This window comes from Cavia porcellus, unplaced genomic scaffold (genome assembly GCF_034190915.1).
Source record: "Cavia porcellus strain 051 isolate PalLab524CR breed Dunkin Hartley unplaced genomic scaffold, mCavPor4.1 scaffold_6, whole genome shotgun sequence".
NCBI lineage: Eukaryota > Metazoa > Chordata > Mammalia > Rodentia > Caviidae > Cavia > Cavia porcellus.
In genome coordinates this window covers 31281581-31305171 of record NW_026947489.1, presented here as the reverse complement: position 1 = coordinate 31305171, position 23591 = coordinate 31281581, and positions in this window count along the sequence as shown.

The window sequence follows — 23591 nt, the reverse complement described above, 5'->3', positions numbered from 1 at the left end:
TGACACAGTCAAAAACATGCAGTGGACTGAAAATTTTTAAGTATCTCTTTCCTCCATGTTTGTGATATATCTTTTATATATATATATATATGCCATGTACTTTAGTCATTTCACAAATTGCCATCTATATTGTAACCGCTAAAGATCTTTGTTTAAATGCAAAACCCCAGTCTGATTGGGAGGTATGTTGCTTCTGCATTGGTTGTCAGTGTAATTTTATTTTCAATATGCTGTGATAGCAGGAGGCAGCTAAATAAAAACCAGACCTGCTGACTCCTCTCATCAAGGAAGCAGCTCATGCTGAGAATGAAGGCTCCTTTCCACTTGCTGTGTTTACACACATCTTTTCCTGGGCTTAGAGCTCAGCCATTAGTGGCAACAGAGTAGAATTTTCCTCCTTGGTATCTAAGCACTGAGTGTCAAGCAGTGATTTCAAGTTCATGGCATTCTGCTTCTGCTGTCTCTTCCTGCCACCATCCCCAGGCACAGGGAAGAATTACTCAACATCTCTTTCCTCAGCACATAAAACACATTACTTTTTCTCCTCTGACGAAAGAAAAAAAGAATGTTTTTCCTGCCATTAAGATTAACTCATAGTGAGTTATTTATAAAACATCTATGTACATTTCTTTCCACTCCATATCAGCTTCCTGCTCTGAGTAATAAAATCATAATCTCTTTAGATTGAACTAGAATGCTTAGGACCTTCTAAGGTCTAGATTCACAGATAATTTCCTTCAGGAAGAACTTATATTTCAGACTATGAACACTCCCAAATCCAAACCAAAGATCCAAAGCAAGATATTGCCCACTAGATGCTGTGTCCACCTTGCCTGCCCACATATGAGCTAACTCACCTCACTGATTAATGAAAGCTCACCTTGAAAACAAAAAAGTAGCGTCTTGGCACCTGACACATAAAATTTCCTTATACCTCTCAGGAAGCCCCAGTATTTTGATCATTTTTGAGTCACAAAGTTAATGCCTTGTTAAACTGTTTGATGACAAGAAAGCCAGCAATGGCTTTTCTTTCTAAAGGTTCTCCAAACATAACATTTGAGGAATAGTTGAAAGATTTGGGAGTAATTTTTGAAAACTAGAAGTTTTGTTGGGGTCATGATACTTAATTCAGTTCATATAACCGAAGAGTTATTTTTTGATTCTGGGGAGCATGGGAAAGCCTATGGACAGAAGTTTCAGATGAGCTGAAGAAAACGTTTTGACTTTTTATGAAAAAATTTAAAAATAATAATATACTAATTATAGATGTTCAAAGATGCAATCAGCTGCTTAAGTATAGAGCATTTTATGACTCAGGTAGAGATTTCAAGCAGAGAAATTGTGTGCTGGGCATTTTGAAGATGAAATGTACGTATCAGCTATAAATTTGACTAGCTGATCAACCTCCATCTACCTTGTAATTCTGTGATTTGGTATCTGAAAGAATTTCACACAACCATTTAACTTTTTATTGTGCAAAATGTCTATGGAGCCCCAACACTTGGTAGCTACGAAGACTATTAGAAGTGAAAATGAAGAAGTAAAATGGTCTCCACAACTGCTTTCTGTCATTTGGCCCAGATGACCTTCGTTGGAAGTCCTACAGTTTCCAAATTCTAGTCAATAAATCACTTCATATGTACTGAGTGCCTACCATGTGCCAAGCCCTGTGTTACTTGGAGAATGTAGAGAGGAGAATGTAACAGTCTTTCTTAGTCCTTATTTTCAGGGAGTTCAACAATTAGTAATTAGGAAAACACATGGGTGTTAATCGAATATCTTTATTTTCAATGATTTCTAATATTTGCATTTCAAAGAAAGTGACTGAGACTCCTCCTCCCTTTTACTAAGGAGTAAAGAGAAGTAGAGGAGTGTAGCATGGAAGAAAGAAGAATGACAGTGAAATTGTACCTAACAAGCTGGTCACTGTGGAATAGTGAGCATAGGCGAATGCTTACATTCAAAGTACTCTAGCAGAGAGATCATCTGAGAACAGACTGTCTACGAAGCTGAAGTAAAATGGATATTCCATAGTGTAATATCAAAGTCAAAGTCAAATCCTGGACTCTGCAAGAAATGACCACGAAAGCCCAAGTTCTTGTAAAAGCTCAGTGAGGTCCCTGTGCAGGAGCAGTGGCAATCATGGCAGAAGAACTGCTCCTTTAGCTAAGATAGAGAAACCCGGATAGGCCTAACCAGGGCGAATCTGTGCATCCCCTTCTTCCACTGATGGGGGAGATTTGCCTTTCAGGAATATTTCTCTTGCCGCTAGAATGCAGAGGAGGCAGAGACCTCTTCTTTTCATTCATGTTTCAAAAATTATACTTCCTGATATTCTTTTGGAGGAAACACTCCATAACACTCCCAAACAAAGGTTTTGCAGCCCCAGGAAAAATAAGTGTCCATTAAATTAAAAAAATTAAAATCTGCATTTTGAACAGAGCTCATTTTAAGACAAAACAACCTGTAAGTGAGTTTCATTTGGTAGATAAATGATCCTGCCCTCTTCTCGCTTAGTACAATCTCACATTGTCCATTGTGTAAGAAACAATTTGGGGGTGAGGGGAGGTAGGAAGGGGAAGAGAAACAATAAAAAGGATCACAATGTAAGATATACAATATGTATCAATTATATATTAATATATATGTATATATATGTGTCAATTTCTTAAAATGAATTCATTTATTATGTCACAATTATTGCTAATAAAAGAAGGGGAAATTAAAAATGAAAGAGAGAAGAAGGAAGCAAGAAAGGGAGGGAAGGAAAGAGGAGAAAGAAAGAGAGAAGGAAAGGAGGAAGACAGAAGGAAAGAAAGAAAGAATTAAAAGGAATCTACTATAGAAGAAAGGAACTCAGCATGAGTTTCAGGACTTAGAAATCCTGATCCTACTTCTTATTTATGCTGGTATTCTCAAACCCTCAGACCCATTCTCTATCTGCTTCTAACAGTTTTACAGCTCAGTACTAGGTGCTATGTGAAAATTACACATAGCCTGTAATAGAGCTCCTCCCAAACTGCGTGCATTGGAGCAGAAGCCATCAGAATAGATAAACGCTGCCTCAAATGGTTGGATTAGACTGATCCACAAAGGCAGAACCCCCCAGGTACAGGCATGCAGTTTATAAGTACCCAGTGTTTAAAAATGGCATCTAGTGTCAGATACAACATTTTCCTCAATTCTGGTCCCATCTCATAGATGACAGTAGGATGACAGAGTAATAACTGTTTAGGACAAGGAAAATGCAGAGGAGCACAAAAAGAGCCAGAGTAGCTATAAGTCATAAAGCCAGTTTTACTGAGTAATTTTCAGTGTAAAGTATAGTAAGAAGAAATGTCTCTTTCTGCTGACATTTCATTCAATTGACAAGTGTGTTTTGAAGTACCTATTTTTTTTTATTATTTGAGCCCTTGCCCGCAAGCTACCAAGATATTCTTGTGTTTTTAAAATTTTACTGGTACATTTTATATATACATAGTGATAATAGGGAATTTGTACCTGTATATCATACATCTTGCCTCTTTTTTATCCACTCCTCCCTTCCCTTCAACCACTCTTCTTTCCTCTTCTTATATACTAAAGCTTTAACAATTTTTCTTCTATATTTTCCTAGTTCCTTCTTTCCTTGTTTCCCTTCTCATTTGAATATTTTCTTACCATTTCCCCATATCTATAATACATTTTGGAGATATATATACATATATATATTTAATTCATTCACTGGTTGTTGGGTATTTGGGCTGTTTCCAAGGTTTAGCCATTACAAACTGTGCCACGATAAGCATGAATGTGCATATATTGATGCAGTATTTAATTCTTTTGGGAAGATACCAAGAAGGGAAATAGCTGGTTCAAATAGTACCTCTAGGTTTATTTATTTATTTTTTTTTTTTAGGAACCTCCACACTGCTTCCACAGTGGTTTCACCAGTCTATATTCCCACCAAAGGTCTCTTATTCCTCACAGTCCAACCAGAATTTGTTACTGGTTGATTTCTTGATAATAGTTATTCTTTCTGGAGTGAGATGGAACCTCAGCACTGGTTTAAATGACCAGTGATACTGAACATTTTTCATATATTTGTCACTTGTACTTCTTCATTTGAGAAATGTCTATTCATTTCAGATGCCCATTTTGGATTGGGTCTTTAAATTTGAGGGATCTGATTTTTTAAAATTCTTTATGTGGTCTGTGTATCCAGCTACTTTATGGAAATCTGTTTATTAAATCCAGAAGTCTTTTGGTTGGAGTTTTTAAGATCTTTTATGTAGAATGTCATGTCATCTGCAAATCAACAATTCAATTTTGATTTTACTTTAGTGCATGGTGAAAGATATGGGTTTAATTTTAATCTTCAACATATGAAAAGCCAGTTTTTCCAGCACCATTTATTAAAAAGACTATCTTTCTTCCGGTGAAGGTATTTGACTCCTTTGTCAAACATAAGGTGGTTGAGTATGTCTGGAATTGTTTCTGCATCTTCTAGGCTCTTCCATTGATGTTAATGTCTATTTTTTTCCAGTATCATGCTGTTTTTATTACATTAGTTTACAGTATAATTTCAAGTCAGTGATTGTGATCTCCTGCCTTTCCTTTGTTGCCTAAAATTGCTTTGCTATTATAAGTCTCTTCTAGTACCAAATTAATTTTAGGATTGTTTTAACTAATTCTGAGAGGTATGCTATTGATATTTTGATTGGGATTTCATTAAATCTGTTTAACAATTTTGAGAGAATGGCCATTTTCACTATACTGGTTTTTCCTACATAAGATCAAGGGCTATCTTTCCATTTTATAATATCTTTTTTAGAGTGCTGTAGTTTTCAATGTAAAGGTCTTTTGCCTCCTTTGTTGGATATATTCCTAAATACTTCATTTTAAAATTCTATTGCGAGATGTGTTGTTTCTCTGATTTCTCTCTCAGTTTGTTATTCATATTTAGGAATACTATTGATTTTTGAATGTTGACTTTGTATCCAACTACACAACTGAATTTAGTTATCAAATTTAGATGCATTTCTATGGAATTTTGGTATTTTTCTATGTATAGTATCATGCCATCTCCAAAGAATGATAATTTAGCTACATTCTTTCCTATCCTTACATTTTTTTTTGTCTAATTGCTCCATCTACTATTTCCAGAACTATATTGATTTTAGAGTGAAAGATTTCAAGTTTTATTCAATTATTATACTGTCTGTTGCTTTGTCATAGATGGGGTTTCTTTTATCAGAGTAAGGTAAAAATCATAAATCCCAATTTTCTGTAGAATTTTTATAATGAATGTGTGTTAAACTTTATCAAGCACTTTTTCTTCATCTATTGAGGTGATCATATGGACTTTGTCCTTGTCTCTATTAATAAGTATATTATATTTAATGACTTGGGTATGTTGAACCAACCCTACATCCCTGGGTTGAATCCTACTTCATTATGGTGAATGATCTTGTTGATGACTTGCTGCATCACTGTGTTGCCAGTATCTACTTGAGAATTTTTGTATCTAGATTCATCTGAGGACTGCCTGTAATTACATTTTTTGGTTGACTCTCTGGTTTTGATATCAGGAAAAGTGTGGAAGTATTGATTCCCTTTCAATTTTGTTAAAGAGTTTGAGAAATAATAGCATCAGATCTTCTCTAAATTTATTGTAAAATTCAGCAGTGAATCTGTCAGGATTTGGGCTTTCCTTTGTTGGTAGATTTTTAATTACATCTTTGATTTCACTGATTGATATTGGTTTATTTAGAATTTTTATATCGTCTTGACTTAACTTGTTAATTCATATGTTTATAGGAGTCCATCTATTACTTCTCCGCTTTATATCTGATTGGAATACCTCTTCTTGAAGTAAGTATTGAGGATCTGGATTTCTGCAGGATCCGTTGTGATTTCACTTTATTCATTTCTAATTGTATCAATCTGAGTATATTCTTTCATTTTAGCAAGGTTGGATAAAGCTTCATCAGTTATATTTAATCTTCCAAAGAACCAAATATTTAATTCATTGATTCTTTGTACTGTTTTATCAGTCTCCACTGCGTTAATTTCTATTCTGATCCTTGTAATTTCCTCCATCATACAGGCTTTGCACTTGAACTGCTTCTCTTTTCTTAGAAGGCTGATGTTCAACATTAGGTTAGTTATCTGAGCTCACTCTATTATTCTCACATGAGAATTCACCACTATGTATTTCCTTTATATGACAGCTTTCATTGTATTACATTAAACAGTATTGCCATTATTGCTTAATTTAGAAGTTTCAATTTCTTCTTTAAATTTTATCTGTGACCCACTGATTGTTCAGGAGGGTGTTATTTAATTTCCATATATTTATGAAGTCATTTCAGTTTCTTTTGCCATTGATTTCCAATTTCATTGTGCTATTGTTTGATAATATGCATGGTATAATTTTAATTATTTTATTTTTCCTTACACATATTCTATGAGCTAGTAGGTGGCCTACTTTGGAAAATGTCCCATGTGAAGCTGAGAAGAATACATATTATCTTGTTGTGAAGTGAAACTGGGTGGCCATGTAAGTTCATTTGTTCAAAAATTTGGTTTAGCTCTGGTATTTCATTGTTGACTTTTTTGTCTAGTTCATCTATCTGAAGTGGAGTACTGAGATCCTCCATTACAATTGTATTAGTGCTTATTTGATTTTTCATTTGCATTAACACTTGTTTTGCTTAGTTGGGTGCACTGGTATTTGGTGCACATATATTTATGATTGTTATCTTTTCTTTCAGATTGTTCCCTTTATAAGGACGCAGTGATCTTCCTTATCTCTCTTAATCAGTCTTAGTTTAAAACCCATTTTGTCTGAAAATAGAGAACCCTGCTTTTTTCCATGTTCCTGTCACATGGAGTATTGTTTTCCATACTTAAGCTTTCAGTCTATATATTTGTTTTTGAATTAAATGTGTTTATTGCATGCAGTATTTTGTTTTATACTGCTTCTTGATCCATTCTTCCAGTATGTCTTTTGATTGGTGAATTGATACCATTTACATTGATAGTTATAACTGATACATAAGTACTTATCCTTGTCGCATTTCTTTCCTATTATTGGTTTCCTTTTCTTCCCCTCTGATTGTTTGTCTTCCCTGGTGAATTTTTCCTATTTCAAGTTGTCCTTGTTGTCTCTTTCTAGAATATCCTTCAGAAAATTTTTGATGTGCTGCTTTGGTCATTATGAATTTCTTCAGGTGTTCTTTGTTATGGAAGTATCTCACTCATTTTTACATCGGTTTTGAAAGATAATTTTGTATGGTACATCAATCTGGGTTGGAGGGGTTTTTTAGGGCTTGAACTACTTTATTCTAAGCTCTTCTTTATTTAACAATGTGTATGAAGTCTACTGTTTTTCTGATGGGCTTTTCTTTATATGTGAATTTTTTTCTCTATCAACTTAACATTCTATTCTTTTGTTTGATCTCCGGACTCTTGACTATTGTGTGTCTTGGTAGTTTTTTTTATGACTAACTGGAGTTCTACATGACTCACTTACCTGCATGTCAAATTCTTTGTCCATAGTTAGAAATTTTTCTGCCATTATTTCTGTGAACAGGTCTTTTATGTCATTTGCACTATCTCTTGCTTTTTTCATTCATTACAATCAATCTTTTGTTATTCTTTGCATCACCTAGTATCTGTTGGATTGATTTTTCAATTGTTATGTTTAAGAACTTGTTATTTTTAAGACCTCTTTCTTTTCATGATCCTTAACTTCAATCTTCTATATCCGATATTCTGTCCTCACATTCACTTACTCAGCTGAATATACTTTCAATGGAATTTTTAATCTCCTGGGTATTTGTTTGAGTACGTTTCATAGGTTCCATTTCTTTCCTATGTTGGGCATGCATGATTTCCATAATTTTTCTAGTCTCCTCTATATTTTTTGTCCTGTATCTGCTCTAGAGTCACTAATCAAGTCTTTCAATATGGTCACCATCTTGGTAGTTATCTGAAAATTTATCTTTAATTGATATATCAGAGCCTCATTCACCTGTTACCAATGCAGAGAATCCAGATGGGTAGCTTTTGAATTGCTCCATCTCATTGCCTGTTGGGTTTGTATTTGCGAGCCAGAAGTCTGCGGTTGCATCTTGCTTAAGCATCTTCTCATTTTCTATTTCTTATTTTCATTTATTTTCTGGTTTGATGTTTGTAAATTGCTTATAGCAAGTAGCTTTATTGCTAGTATTTAGAAACATTAGGAAATGACTATTTCTTAGAGATGCCCTCCAGGTATAACTGGTTTTTGGGTTTTGAGTTGGCTGCAAGATCCTAACTCTTCAATTTATTGGGGATTAGAAGTTACTGTCTATTTGATCTGTTTGGTTTTTTTGACATTAACCTATAGTATTCTTTATGACCTTTAGAAATATTTAGTCTTGGTATATCAAGAAGAACAGCTGATTAGAATAGTTATATAACTTTGCCTAAGTAGTATAATTAGTAATAACAATAGTATCAAATATAGCTTAGAAAATGACAAATCACAGTTACTACTGATTTGATACCTTTAACATATGAACTACATTTGTGATTATATAACAAAATCTAAAACAAACCAGAAGATTGTGTATAGTAAATAGACCCTCAATCTCGTGATTTTACCCATGGGGAAAAGTTTTTAAAGGATTTAGGGGGAAAATAGAGAAATAAAAGAAGAGGAACAGATCAAAAGCAAGGCTTAAAGACAAAGGAAGATTATGCAAACTAAGAAACTGGTGAAGCAGGCAAGTGGATACGAGGGAAAGAAGATAGATAAACAAGAAGAGAATAAAACGACAACAAAAAACAAGAAACCATGTTTACATTCATACAAAAATTAGAATCAAGGAAAACAAAAAAAGAGCAAGAAAAGAGTTTCCATTTTAAGGTGTATCTCTGCTGTCATGATAGACAAATTGAGCAGAAAGAGCCCAGATCCATGTTGATTAATCCCAGCAAGCCACCTGTAGATTTATGGCAAAGTAGTGGTTAATTCCAGCAAGGCTACACTTAGCTCCACTGAAGTTCAGGCTGGTTTCTGGCTGTGAGGCTGCAGCCCAGTTTGTTTAGCAACACTGCATGTGCCTTTTGCTGGCTTGAAATCATCTCCCTGCTGACTTGAACTCAGTTCCTTGATCATCTTCTGGTTTGAACTTAGTTCTGCCTCACCCTGACACTAGGAACCACTTGATGGAACCAGCCAGAGAACCCTTTGTATGTCCAGCACCATTAGGTAATGTATACAATAACAGATAGCATAAAAGACAGTATAATTTCTTTTAAACTTCATGAAATCCACCTGCTGTTTTAAGATATAATACTCATAACAATCAAAAACAACATAGAATAAAATGTATGTGTTACATAAAATGTAAGACAGGAAATAAGAGAAATGTCTAACATAAAAATGGGCCTTCCTACCAGGCAATAAAGCAAATAATGGACAGTAATTGTTGAGAACTTACTATATAATAAGATCTCATCTGAGCTATTATTTACTCATTCATCCTCAAAATAATCGTGAGATAAAGAACATGAAGCCAAAAAAAAAAAAAAAAAAGCTTAGGTAAGTTGTCCATTGTCAAACAGATATTCACTGGTACATGAAAAACTCAAGAAATAAAAAGATGAGATCCCTGTGGTGAGTAACTTCTCAAGAAGCTGTAGACAACAGAGCATCTGTGTGTTCCAGGATCAGGCAACTGCTCTATGTGTCAATGGCTGTTTGTCAAAAGTAAATGAGATGAGCTGAACGAGCTACAGAGAAGTAAGGAGAGAAGCACTGAGGTCAACAAAGAATGGGGAAGAGCAGAAACCAAAGTACCAGTGAGCATGACTGCCTGTTTCCCCAGGGCAAGTCCCATATTAAATCCAAGGAAGCCACCTAGGGGTGTGACTGCTTTGCAATGCAACCTGGGAGATGGCAGAGCTGCTGAAAACTGGAGAACAGACCAGAGCCCCCCAGTTCTCATAATAAAGAGAGGAGAAGATAATGCTTCATGATGACTCAGGGCACATACCCTGCGATTCGGTGACATGTTTTTGTCCTGAAAAATTGTATATATATGCTACTTTAAATGGCTAAAAATTACTTTGGATTCACAGGTCAAAAGGTCAAATAAAGTAGTTTCAAATGTTTCCCAGGACCTCTGTTCATGCTGAAACAAACCACAAAAATGACTGAGTAGCGCTCTGAGAACTGGCATTCAGAGGCATACCAGTACCCTGAGTATTCACAGTGCTTCTGCCTCACTGCATCTGCAAACTCAGCCATGCAGTGCCTGAGAACATTCCACCATCCATCTCCACAAGAGCATTTGAATTTTTCAACTTCCTCACATGACCCTCTTCTACTTTGGCTGGTTTGCTGGGACTATTATTTCTTCCTCATCCTCCTCCCACTTCACAGAGCCTATTTTGTTTTCTATCTTCTAAACACTCCTTTGAAACACAGCCAGCATTTTTCCAATCAGGAGAGTGGAATTGGTCATCAGGACAAACTTTTTCCATCTAGTAAACATTCATTTGCTATTTTAACATCTTAGTCATATCATATGGCTTCAGCTACCAACACCTTCATGGCAATAAGCCACCATGATACAATTAGCCTACATTCTCCAGTGATCCTGGAAGGCCTTTCCTTTATTATCCATGAATATCAACAGCTTTTAATTTCCAAAGACAAAATCTGTAATCAAACCCTCAAATCACACAAAGAGGAGAAAATCTAGCCTTTGCCTACTTGCAGATTCCCAGCAGTAGTTCCACAGACAAAGCCTTTTTACAGTTACACTGGGCTGAACTTTTCAATCAATTATACACTTGGTTAGAGCCAACAACATTTGTTCCTACAATATCATGTTTTTAATAATTAGAAAATAATTCTTTGGAGCAAGAATGCCTTGAGCTTGCCAACAGTGAACTTGGTTGACTTTTTGAATACTGTGAATGATTTTTCTATGACCACCATGACAAAAAATAATCCCTTCACTAACTACAGTCAGTTTTCTCTCAATTTAGGCAGTCATTCACCTAGAATTCTCCTGAAAGAATTTTCCTTTGAAAGCTGAAATGTATCATATGATTTGTAGTCCAATCCAAGTTAACCAGAACCAGTTATGGCTTTTATGACCATTTTTTAAAAATATCAAATGTTGGAATAAGTGAAGTAGGATGAGCTCATTGTGACTCACCAGATGGTGACAGTTCATGAAAGAATCAAAGAATTAGTCAATTTGACAAACAGTGAATTTTTAGCCCATAGAATGATCTTTTGTTCATTCCACGTCTGAGGGTGAACATAGGATCATTGTCTATGCCTCCAGGTAGTCAGTGCTGTGTTCATATAGAATTACGAGTTTAACATATCTGGCCTTCAGTGTGTCTTTATCCTGAATATTTTTCCAACTTTCTAGTATCCTTTCAACTTTCATCTTGACTCAAGCTAAGGCTCCTCATTCCTCAGCTAGAGTTTTTTCAGAAAATACAAAAGGGTGTTAAGGGATCCACACAGTATTAATTCTTAGGGAAATAATTTTGACCTAATATGACTTCAAAGATCAGTGGATGGAATTCTAAGCACCAGCCATAAGGGGGAACCCTTGTGGCTTTGTGCTGTGGGCCTCCCTGCCGCTGTGAAATCAGTTTCAGAACTCCCTACATCTCAGAGTTCTTCTGTTCCAGTAAGAAAGGGACTCACTGGTTACTGAAGTACTAGAGTTCATGCCTTGCTCTCCAATGCCAGCAAAAAGCAACTGTTCGTTACTTAATGTCTAGAGTGATTTTCCTTGAAATAATTTCTACCAGATCTGACAGATTCCTCCAGGCCTGTAGGTCTTGAGGAACTGGACCAGACTTATTGTTCTATTGGAAAAACAATAGATTCTTATTGGAGGTCAAATCATACCAGAAATGTATGTAATATTTAAGGCTTTCTGGATTTATGACTTACATTACCTTGAAATGTAACAATTTAATCATTAATTTGATTTTTAGATGTAAAGAATCAAAAAATATTGTTATTAAATCGGGTAGTATAAAATCATATCTAATAAGCAGTTTGAATATATTAATCCATTCAATTCTTATGATAATCCTGAGAAACATATATTTTATAATTCTAGTTAATAATTGAAGGAACGGAAGTGCCAATGAAGTAAGTAATTTTTCCAAGATAACAAGTAGGAATTTAAACCGCATCAGTCTGACTCTAAAGATGAGATCTTAGTAGCTCCAAAAGTCATACTATTTTAAAAAAAAAACATTAAAAAATATAAACAGTCAACTGGGATGGAAAATTGGTTGCCTTTTTTTCCCAAGGTGGAACATATTTTACTAACCCAAGCCACCAAAATTTAACTCAAAAAACTCCTAGTAGAACCCTAAAATTTGGTAAGACTGAGGATTAGCAGTGAGTTTAAAATCCCTTCATTAAAGTAGGCATGGAGGGAAAAATAAAAGGTGTGTGCCATGACAAAATAGCAAAGTGAAGAATTCCAGCCCATACCACGGCCTAGGCCTTCATTCGCAAGTCTCTATTCTTTCTAGAAGTCTGTTCCCTCAGCCCTATCCCATTGTAGACTCTGAATATGAAATTTAAAACCTGTGTCAGTCTGCTTCCCCAGATTTTGACTTTGACATGGCAATGTGACTGAATTTATTAGACCAACTCTACTTCAACCCCATTCGTCCTTAACAGACATTGATATCAAACTTCAGTTTTTAAGTTCCTTCCTTTTTCACTTAAGAGTTATATGTAAGACATTCTTGACACTGGATGAAACTTCACTGTCATCAACTCAGACATGAAATATTTCTTCTGGTATCTGACCTTATTTAACAGTTTTCACATACTCAAAAGTGAAGATTCTTACTGTGCCTATGCATCAGAATCACAGAGAATTAATTCTGAAGACAAGGGACTCTTAGTATACACAAATCTTTCCAAAATGTAAAACAGAAAACATTGAGTGTATCCACTTGCTGTAGCTACATGAACTTTACACATGAAATTCTGTGAAGCTTTTATTATACTTTTAATAAAATTATGCAAAAACCAGTATTTTTCTCTCAGGCTCAATGAACTAGCAACTCCTGCATTACAGCCAGGGAAATTTACTATTGAAATTGCCACAAATCATTCAGATATGCATTTGATTCTGGGAACTATTAAGACTGTTTAGACAACAGATTATTGGGCAGAGAATTACACTAGAAATTAACTACACTATGAAAGAGTGCATATTGGTCATATAGTCTAGTGCCCTTGCCTGATTAAGCAGACAAAGAATATAGATGCTGTGGGTGTTCACTTCAGTAAGAGCCACTTTATCCTCTTAACTGCACGCCACCACTGTAGAGAGAAGAGCACAGCTGCAGAATGTCACTGTCTGAGAGGCCCTTTACCCACATTCTTGTCCTAATGAGTCATTCAGTAAATACAGTAGGTAACCTTTGTGTGCGGAATCCCGCCTCTGAAGTCATGCCTCGGGCCAACACATTTCAGACCAAAAAATATTATTCCCCTTTCTGCAGTTGAAATAACGGCTACAAGAGGTCATTCCATGCCAAGTAAGCAAGTTATAAATTTTCTGATAAAGAGAAATTTACTTGTTTGGGCCAAGTTAGCTGATAGGGATCTGAAAAGTCAAAAAATAAAAAACTGTTCTCTCTATTTAGCATTGAAGATTGTGTTATCCCAACAAGGCGATGCTCAAAGACTGAAAAAAAAAAAATCAACCAGTCTCAGTTTTCTAGGCCTGGAGGAGAGGAATGCCCACAAAATCAACAGGTCATTATCTTCTAAGGAAAAATGGCAAACTGATCATAAAATATTCTTTACCTTTGGGTTTAATTGGATTAAACCCAAGGACTGCTAATTACTGTACTTAGGATTTTTATGAGTCTCAATTCTCCAGCAAGTAAAATAAATATAGGCAAACTGCTTTTACAGTATGATGTCAAAATTAAGGCTTGTATAAACTACTTAGTACAGACATAACTCAGGGTTGGTGGTAGTGATACTGTGCTAAAGTAACTGAGATTTAAATAATAGTGTTCTTATCTTAAAATCAAAGAAAAAAAGAGGACAACAAATACTGACTTAATAAAAAGAGAACAAATACTGATTTAAATACTGACCTTCTTTATGTGTGTCTGATCCCAGTTTCTCAATGAAACCACTCTGCTAATTCAGTTTGGATTTTGTCTTACGTTTGGCTTGTCATTTTGAGAGTCTGTACTTCATCCTTGAAAATTAAAACAGTAGGTGAAAAGAATGGTTAAACTTCATACTGAAGTTTGGACTTTACATGAATGAAGTCCCCTTTTATGCATGCAACCCCTGTCTTCGCCCTGAAGTTCAAGCTGACTAATCCAACTGTTAACTCAACTCTTCCTTTGCTTGGCTAATGGGATTCTTAAACACATGTCCTAAGTTTCTGAGGTCTTTTTACCCATTTCCAAGCTTTACTTTCCACAATATTTCCAAATCACAAGTGGTTCCTCTATTTGCCATTATGCTTAGGTGGAAAACCTAGGAGTTTTCTCGACATCTCTATTTCTTCACACTGAACATGCCATCCATCAAGCCACTAGCATCTCTCATCTGGCACAGTGAATGCGGCTCTACAGTTTGGTGCTCCATCTGGGACCAATGTGCACATCCTGTATTATGACAGGGAAGGTACTGGTTAGAGGATACTAGCTATCCAGTCATTGTCCACTGTAGAATATCATAGGAATTCATCATAGGCATATGATTGGAAAAATAAGAATGGAGGCTGTACTTAAGACTACCAGTATGAGACTTTATTCATTAAGGCCTAATTCAGCTATTATGAACACTGAATTTCTAGAATCCCAGTAATGAAGATAAAATCTGATTTCCATGTATGGCTGCATCTTTCAATGAAACAGAAAACTCAGTTAATTCCAGGTAAGGAAATCATACTCGTTTGAGAATGAACATGAATCAGTTCAAAAGGGATATGATCCCCTTAACTGGAATCAACTGAGTTTTCAGGTTTGTATTTGTGTTTTATGCCTGCAAGGTCTCTTAAAGCAGCACTATTCAAAGGGTCTTTGATCCACTAACATGGGATCCAACGCGACATAACTTCGGATTGGAGAATCAACTCCACAGCGTCAGAGGTTTAGCAGCGATGACAGAATCTACCAGTGTCATTACGTTCACAGTACCCAGAGACTTCAGGATTCGTGGAGCTATGAACTGGCCCTGTGAATGTGCCAGCCTGGAGAGGAAGTGTACAAATCAAATAAATTGCTGTCATATATTATGTTATCGAAAAGTAGTGTATGAGAGCCGCAATGGTCTGATAGAAATAAGAGCAACTGCTTTCACTTCTCCTGACCCACTTAGAGAATATACACTTTCCACCTCCACAATTATAATTTTATGAGTCTGGAAGTAATCCTTAGCAGAGGAGGAATACTTCATTTAGAAAATAATGGTCTTATCAAAACTTAAGACATGACTGACACCTGCTCACTTTGGACCAGTTGACTAAAAGCCTAACAGAAAAGAATCACCAATCAATAGTAAATGAACCTATCTTTTAAGAGGAAGGAGAGTTTCTCTACCTTGGTAGAGTCAGGGAAGGATGGATCTGGCACTTAGAGGTCTGCAGAGCTAGATGCTTCTCTGCCCCTTTTGTTATTAAGTAGACAACAGTGGCAGAAAGTCATGGTACTATCACAGTGTAGCTCCCTCAGGAATGATGTCTGGGTTTTCCTATCATGTAAGGTCCTGGGGCCAGAAGAAATGCTATCTAAGTGTGAAGAACATAAAATGAATAGTAAAAACAGTAAGTTTAAGTTGCAGCCATGAAATTAATCTGTTCTCCAGAAAAGAGATTGTTCCTAGAGGAGCTGTTCCAGATGGACTGAAAAAAGAGGAAGCAAGTGGAGTCAAATGGTGCACAATTCTATACATACCCCCAAGGACTCCGTGCTTGAGACACTCAATATGCAATCACCGGAAGTATTGCTTGCTGATAGCTCACAACTTAGTTCCTTCTCAGGAATTAGCATTCATTGTAACGAAAGGGAGCTGCTTCTCTCAAGCTCATATCTTTTCCCTAAAGACAGGCAACTTCTGATGATTGATGAGGGGGTCACAAAGGCCTGCTGTAGGGTTTCCAGGGGGACTGGCTGGGGCCTCCATAGCAACTGAGTCACAAATCCCTCTGCCCAGTACCGTGTCCTTTCCTTTCTCCCACATGTTTTCAAACATCACCACACACCACTTGCACTCAAATCTCTTTCAAAATCTATTTCCTGTCTAGCAGAAGTCTTCTCACAACAGCCCCTTAGGATGTCTTCCTCTTCTTCAACTGTTGTTGCCTACAGTGTTTATTTCACTCAGCAGCCAGATGGATTCTCAACTATAAGTCAGACAAAGTCCCTTCACTGTATAGTTCCTGTCTGTTAAGGTCTGGATGCCTTCCCTGATGTATTTATAGGTGCGTATTTAGGGAGATGATTGTATTATAGACAGTTAAATTAAATAGAAACTTATAGGCAGTCAGAGAAGGATTAGGCCCTGGAGTCAGTACAGATGAGATACACCAAACTTGTAATTAGAGGAGGATTTGAAAACAACCAGCCCTCAAGACAAAGATGCAAAATCCAGGCCTGTGAGCCTCACTATAGATAAGCAGTGTCTTTGGGTTAGATTATAATTAGCAATATCTGGTCAAGTGAACCTAGCTAAGGCATCAGACATGTAGGTGTGTGACCAGATCCATCCTTTTCCAAAAATGACTTTGTTCTTTATAGATTTGAAGCATAGGTAGTGAATGATGTTCACAGTATTCCTTTGCCATATGACTCTCTTCAGTATTTGATCAATGTTAATTGAGACTATCCTCATAACCCTATAGGTTGATAGTAGCTTGACCAATAGTTACCCAAATTGTGATTTTTCTATTTAAATTACTTTTGGACAAAGAGCCTCAGTGCTTTTGGGATGCTGGTGATTTTAGGATCTTTTCCTCAGTAAATTTTCCTGTACTCATAACCCCTTTTGTCCTGAAATCCATTTTTCAGTATTGACAGACACAAACCCAGCACATCTGACATCTAATAGGATGAGAATTACTCCCCTGTAATGACTGGAAAAGGGGAGTGATACTCATTGGTTGAACTAAAAAATTGTTGAGTTAATAGACAAATATGTTTGTAGGAAGTAAATCACCTGGGATAATGGCCTGCAAAGGTTTGGCTCTTTCCATGATGACCTGCTTTGTCAAGGCCCCTAACTCAGGGCCTCAGAGCAGCTGTTCCTTCTGCCTGGGGTGTTTTTCCACCTGTCTGGAGAGCTCCTCCTCTAATACACCTCTGGTGGTGGTTAATTGTCACTCTGAGTGGAGAAGGCCCAGCTGGACTGGATCAGCATGGTTCCAGAATGAAGATCCTCCTATGGAGGAGTGTTGTCATCAGAACAGTTTCAGTATAAAAGGAGAATGGGAAGAAAGGATATCAGTTGTTTTTCCTAAGAGGAGCTTCAGCTGCTACTTCTCTGTCTCTCTCTCTCAAAGATATTAAAAGAAAACAAAACAATAAAAATGATATATTATTTCAAAACAAGATGATAGATAATTAACAATGGTCACTATATTGAATATTATCTTAGAAATAGTTGCTCAGATTACAAAATATAAGCATGCAAAACAGATCAAACAATATAAGCACTCATATTTTCTTATAGGAATAAGTAGTATACTTATCTTAGTTATCTTTGTGTAGATGTATTTCTATTCTTTTCATTCCTTCTTTTCTCTTTTTCCCCCTCCCAACTGTTCTTTCCCTTTGAGCAGTCTCTTTCCCTTTCATAGTATCAATTGTACATTTAGGATCTTATTTACTCTTTCAGGTTTTTACACTAAGGAGCCAATACAGTGTTTGCACATGCAAATCTGATTTATATCACTTCTGAGTAGGTTTTCTAGTTGCATCCATTTACCTATTAAAGGCTTCAAATTTATATCTCTTTATACCTGAGTACTACTGCCAATAGGCTGCTCTCTGTGAAAGAGCTCCCGTCTTTCCTTCGCCTCGGGCACACATTGCCTCTTGACTTTCAGTGTAGACTTCAACTTCCAGCACCAGGCTTTCCGCCTCTTGTCACAGACTCCATACCTTCTAGTGCAGACCCTTTGACCCCCAAACCAAGCATCTTTTGTCTTTTGTCTCAGATTCCTTGGCCTCCAAATGCAGACTTGTGCAGAACATTGCCATGGGCTCCAGGCCTTTGGCCAGAGCCTTTGGATCTCTAGTGTGTGAACAGATCTTTTCCACACTTCTACTTTGACTCTGTGGGTAAACTACTGTGGGCCAATCTTGTAAACTTCTGTGCCCTGCATTAAATCTGATTCAGAACACATGCAGTCTTCTGAGGAGCCTGGTCCCAACCCTGAAACCTCTTGGAAGCACTAATTTAACCTCTTTCCATTCAGCTCTTTGATCAGCCATCACTTAATCAGAGGGTATTTTGTGTCCACTCCAACAAAATTGGATTCTGTCCTTAGTTAGGACTCTGTTGGATGCTGTCCAAGTTAGTTTACCTGACACTGTATTATTGATTAATTGCTAAAGTAAGACCTTTTTATAGCAGTGTAGCTCAGTGATAGACACATGCGTAGGCATAATGCATTAGGATCCTCCAGAGTCAGAAGATTGCTTGTGATTTTGGTTTATATAGTGGACATTTAGCTGATCATTATTAAATAAATATGTGAAATAATAGTTGAGTGAGTAATTAGTATTATGAGTCCACATATCTAAGTATACAGGTTTTCCAAACAAAAAAGTAAAATGATCTGAAACGTTCTTACAATGACTCTCTGGCTGGTAGACTTTCTCACTTCAAACTTGTACAGAATCACATACCTAAGAGTGACTTACTGTAAACTCAAATTCTTTTATAATTTCCACAGGCTAGCTAAGAGAACAAATAGTTTAATCCTCATACAGAAATATTTTAATCTCATGCTTTATTTATGTACGCAGTATTGTGAGGAATGAATTTTTATACTTATTGTTGCTTGTCTTAATTGAATTGAGGTCATTTACATTGATGGATACAACTGACATTTACTGGTTTAACTTTGTCAAGCTATTTTCCTATTGATGGTTCCCAGATTTTCTCCCTTGTTTAATTGCTTATGCTGCCTGATGGTTTCTTTCTGTTATTGTTCTGGGAATTGTAGTTATTTTCGTCTCTCTGGTATATGTTTCAATGTTCTTTCTAGAGTTGGTTTAGTAGACATGAATTTCTTCAGTTGTTCTTTGTCATGGAAGTATCTTGTTTCTCCATTAATTTTGAAAGATAGTTTTGCAGGGTACCTCAGTTTGGGCTAAAGTTGTTTTCTTTCAGGGCTTGAAATACTTCACTCCAAACTCGTCTTGACTTGAGGGTTTGCTATTATTAATGTTGTTGCTGCTTTTTCTTGCTTTTTTGCTTTGTTTTCCTCATATTGTCCTTCCCCTTTGCCCACACCTAGGGTCAGTACTCAGTGCATGATCCATTTGATCCAGTGTCTGCAACCCATGGCAGTGAGGTAAACACACTGACAGAAAAATGAGGTAATGGGCACTGAATAAGCTCAGGCAGGTGTCGTACACTCCTAGTTCATGGAAAAAAATCACTGGAAATGGCTCCAGATAGTTCAGCACAGCTTTCAAAATCCGTGGAAGATAATCATTTTGTCCCAAACCGTATCACATGAGAGTTTTGCTAAAGTCTTCAAATAGCAATCAATGTGGCTTCACTTGTCCGAGGATCAGCCACCTGCCTCTGGACTGCGGACTCCAACCTCCCAAATCCCCCTCACCTTGCTTTGTCTGCCAGCCACCATGGCAGGAGAGGATGATTTCCATTAGGCCATCCCTATTCTGTTGGTAGAATGGCTAATTCATAGGTAATATTATATACTAACCAGAACCAAGTTGTGTATGAGATACCATTTTTAGCCTTCCAGATACAAGTAGGTAAAGAAAAAGGTAGAAATTATGTTGAATGTAGTAAACATTACCGAGCAGATATGTCAACAATGTGAAGCATCAAGTGGGGCTATTCCATTGCTCTGAGACAGTCCAGTCAAATATTAAAATGGCTTTTTGAGAAGAAAAATTTCTATTAACAAATAATGATAACTTCCATGTAAAGAATGCTTACTTTGTTCTCGACAGTGTGTCAAGCGCTTTAACATTTATTGTAACATTTACCTATTGCAATAATTCTATGAAACAGTATTAATATTATTCCAATCTTATGAATGAGAAAACAAAGTCTTAGAAAGTTTCAGATATGTGCTAAAGGCATACAAATAGTGAAAGGAGCTGTACATAAACTCAAGGCCAAGGTTCTTCAGCACTAGATAGTATCATTTCCACCTCTAATTTACATCATCCTCTCCATTCAGCAGCACAGCAAGCTTCACCATTGGTAGCCTCCCCTTCCTTCATATGGCTTCATTCATCTGTCACTTTCACTTTCACTCTTGCTTTCAACATATATTCACTCTGCCTGTATATGTGCCCGTGCATCCGATCATGTATTCACTACTGTGATGGAACCCAGTGCTGAAATCCAGGCACTATTTCAGCACTATGAAGAAATTACTGCATTTCCAAAGATAGCTGATAGGAATGCTTTAAAAGTCCTCTGAGAACTGGCAGAACTTTAGATGATAGAAGTGGAATAGCGGGGAAATACTAGTGTTCCTAGTAGGGACACGTAAAACAGGCATTTCAAAATTCTCTTAGTCATGCATCAAGGAGTCTTGAGAAAGACCAGCTACTGTGGCTATTTTAGGTACTGAGAAAATTTAAACACTCCTGTATTTGTTTTGTGGTTTCCTAGGTTTTATTTTCCAGAGGTCATTCTGGATTAGAACTAAAGGAAGAAGGGTGAGAGGGGAACACAGATGAAGCAGAAAGGCAGGCTTGTCTCCTACTGCTGAGAAACCTCTGGGTCACCTCAGAAGGAGCAAGGAGGGTCTGGCATTGTACTGAACATTTATTAGGTGTAGGCTCTTCTGGGTCCCTGTAATTCATAAACTCTCTCAAGGTGATAGCGTTGAATCTCTGCAATGAATGAGCTAAAATCAAGATTTAGTGACGTCCAATCTCACACTGGGAGTCAGTGCAGAGTCAAGATTTGAATCAGATCTCTGGGTTCTTCTTGCTGAATGATCTGTCTCACTCTTACAGTCAAGATTTCTTTGCTGAAACTGCCATTTTTGCTTAGTTAGCCTTCCATTTAAAAATTCATAAGTCAATTATTGTTATGCATCTGTTTGAAAAACAAAGACAAAATGGAAATTAATAATGACACTGGACAAAAATTAGCATTGTTATTCCCAGAGAAGGATCATTCTATGAGGGGACAAAAACAGCAAGAGGATTGGTAAGTATTAAAATATGAGGGCTATCAAGTCCCTTCAGATTTCTTGGCCAAGGGACCAGAAGGCAGGGTCAGAAATTATCACTCTAGGAAAACAAGTGATTTGCCAAGATGTTAGACCTCAGTGCAGTCAAAGGAGAATATACTTGGAATCTAGATGATCCAGGGCCATTCCTTGATTCTTCTTTGCCCATTGTGACAGTTAAGCCTAATTGTCAACTTGACTGTCCTGGAAGCCACACAGAAAATTAGCAAAGTACACTTCTGGGTATATCTGGGTAAGCTGTAGAAGTGTGACCTTGGATACTATTATCTGGTCCCTGTTTTTTTCTTCTCTGTCACTGTTCACTGCTCTACCTTTCAACTACTATGACCCCAGCAGCCTTATTCTCTCATGATTTTCCTGCCTTAAGTTTACTGAGCATGGACAGAATCCCCTAATCATGAGCCAAAAAACCTCTCTTCCCTTTAAATTGCAGGTATCAGGTATTTTGTCTAGCAACAAGAAAATTAATACAGAGAACAAGTACCAGGAACTGTGAATGCACCTTACATGTCATTTATAAGTCTTTAGAACTGGTTTATGGGAGAATTTTGGAAAAAGTCTGGAGAATTGGACAGGAGAAAGCCTAGGAGGCCACAAGCAGAACTTGATGGATGATTCTGGTCAGAGCTCAGAAAACCAGAAAGCTAATAAGGCAGACAGCAAAGGCTGGGCTCAAGAGTTTCAGAGGGAAAGAGGGCATCTTTGTCAACTGGACTAGAGGTCAATGTGTTACATTCTGGCAAAAAAAAAATTGTCTGCACTTTCTCTATGTCCTGAGACATTACATGAGACTGAGATTAAAGGCAGGGAACTAACTGATCTGTTGGAAGAAGTTTCAAGAGAGTCAGACATGCAAGATATGAAATGGCACAGCTGACTGCCATGATCCAAAATATAGTTAGAATCAGCAGCAAACAGCAGAGTTGAATAGGAAAACTTATACTTGGCCTGAAATAGATCACGTGTAAAGCTGAAGCTGTGAAATGTGGTTGCTGCAGAGATCGGCATCATTTTTAAAGAGCACTTTGAACAAAGGCAAGAAGAAAGATAACGTGAGAGCATCTCAAGAATCAGCAAGACCTTACCCATAGCAGACACACGGTGGGAAATGGGTAAATTTTTAACAAGAGAGCTCCTGGCTTGCTGCTCAGTAAGGATTACCTGGGAAATTGTTCTCCCATGATTTATTCCATTGAATGCATCCATACAGGCACTCAGAGGCCCCAGGAGTCATAGTCTAAACTCAATAAACAGGGTCCAATCACAGATTCAGTACCTAAGGTCATGCCTCTGTGACCCACATGAACACACCCAGATGTGCCCTCCATCAGTCCCCTGGGAAGCTTCCAAGTCAATCAAGCCAATCTTGACTCAGCCAAGATTAACTGACACACCCAGTTGATATTTAACTATAGTTTTGCCCCAGTGACTTTTGCTAGATATTCTCATTAAAGGAAACAAGGTAAAGCATATATGGTAATTCTTTGTGTTATTGCTGACAAATGCTTGTGTATCTATAGCTGTCTTAAATTAAAACTTTAAAATAAAACTACTAATTCCTTTACAAGACATTTCACAATACTTTGAGGTTACTATAATGGCCATTAGGGTAATTAATCAATGACATGATTAACTTTTCAGGATATCTTTTGGATACACTGCTTTAAAAATTACCCCAATCTCAAAATGATAGAGAAGGACTAGAGGAAATAGCCTTTCACTGGAGTCAACCTTGAAGCTAATTCCCACTTTCTCTCTGCCACTAAATAAGGAAAATGAAAAAACCCACCCATATGTGAGTCAATTTCTACATTCATTTTTGGAACATCTTTATGAATACTACTAGATTTTGCTTTGTCAGTGCTTCAAAAAACTCCAAATCCAATGTTAAAATTCCAGAAGAATGCTCATTGAGGATGATATTGGTTTCATTTCTCCCCGTCACAATAATGGCAACAAAAATGACAATTGTATTTGTTATTTGTTGTTACCATGTTGGGCATTTTTCACACTCTCCACACCTGAAAGTTTGTAGAGTTAGAATGTGATCAAGCATTTGCTATTCAAAGAAACTATTTCCCTTTGAGTTTTCTCATTTGATACAGAGAT